Consider the following 1,765-nt stretch of genomic DNA (forward strand, 5'->3'; position numbering starts at 1 on the left):
TTTTCATAATAAATAAAAAAATATGAAGAAAAAAAAAGATGTTACATTTCCGTCATGAGAATCCAAAGACCATGACTATTTTTAATATTGAAGATGGAACACTTATGACAGTGATATTGTAGAAACAAGGCATTTTTTCAATTGCAACACCTCCCCACGTACTTTCTCAGAACCCCAACACTTCTTTGTTCCTTAGACTATAGATGAGTGGGTTGAGCATGTGGGTCACTATGGTGCCAAGCACTGATGCAATCTGGTCTTGCTCAGGTGTGTGATAAGAGGTGGGTGCCATGTATATAAATATAGCCTGGCCAAAGTAGAGACTCACCACTGTAAGGTGGGAGGAGCAGGTGGCCAGGGCTTTGTTCCTGCCCTTGTGAGAGTTCATCCTGAGGACAGTGAGGAAGATGAGAGTATAAGAGGCTACAATGAGTATAAATGGGACCAGGACAACCACAATAGTTGACACAAACTTCAGCATCTCATAAGCTGATGTATCTACACAAGATAGTCTCAGGATGGCAGGCATCTCACAAAAGTAATGATTAATTTCCCTGGAACCACAGATAGGGAAATGCATAGGGTAGATGGTGTGGACAAGGGCTGTAAGGGCTCCCCCAATCCAGGCAACCGCTGCCATCTGCATGCAAACCCTGGGGCTCATGAGGACTGTGTATCTCAGGGGGTTACAGACAGCCACATAACGGTCATAGGCCATGAGGGTTAGAAGAATGTAGAGACAATAACAAAAACAAAGAGAAACCCCACCAACTGGGAGAACATTTTTGCACCCAACACTAATGATAAAGGACTGATCACAAAATCTGCAAAGAGCTGATGAGACTCAGCAACAACAAATAAAATAATCCAGTCAAAAAATGGGCAGAAGAGCTAAAAAGAAACTTCTCTGAAGAGGAAATGCAAATGGCCAACAGACATATGAAAAAATGTTCAACATCACTTGTAATCAGGGAAATGCAAATCAAAACTACCATGAGATACCATCTCACACCAGTGAGAATGGCACATATTAAAAAAACTAGCAACAACAAATGTTGGCGAGGATGTGGAGAAAAAGGAACTCTTGTGCACTGTTGGTGGGAGTGCAAACTGGTCCAACCACTATGGAGAGCTGTGTGGAGATTTCTGGACCTACTAAACATAGAGCTTCCATATGATCCAGCAATTCCACTCCTAGGTATTTACCCAAAGGACACAGAAACATCAATTCCAAAGAGCACCTGCACTCCTATGTTTATAGCAGCACTGTTTACAATAGCTAAGCTTTGGAAACAACCCAAATGCCCAAAAATAGATGACTGGATCAAGAAGATGTGGTACATATATACCATGGAATATTACTCAGCATTCAAAAAAGATAAACACATGCAATTTGCAGCAACATGGATGGCAACTGGAAGGGATCATGCTCAGCGAAATAAGCCAAAAGAAAAAGAAAAATACCGGATGGTCTCACTCATAGCAGGAATCTAGAAAACTTAAATAAGGGACCAGGAAAATGAATATAAGAAAGTGAAAATCAAAATCAACAAAAAACTATGAACCAGAGACACTTTTTGGGGGGTGGGGGGCGGGAGGGAAGGATTGGGGTCAGAATGGGGAGTTTGCAATTGTATGGGGGAATATAAAAATAAATTTAATATTTAAAAAAAAATAATAATAATAATAAATAAATATATCTTTAAAAAAATAAAATAAAATTGAAAAAAAAAAAAAAAAAAAAAAAAAAGAAGAATGTGTTCAG

This window comes from Talpa occidentalis, unplaced genomic scaffold (assembly GCF_014898055.3).
Source record: "Talpa occidentalis isolate TD23 unplaced genomic scaffold, MPIMG_talOcc4v2.1 talOcc4.13, whole genome shotgun sequence".
Lineage (NCBI taxonomy): Eukaryota > Metazoa > Chordata > Mammalia > Eulipotyphla > Talpidae > Talpa > Talpa occidentalis.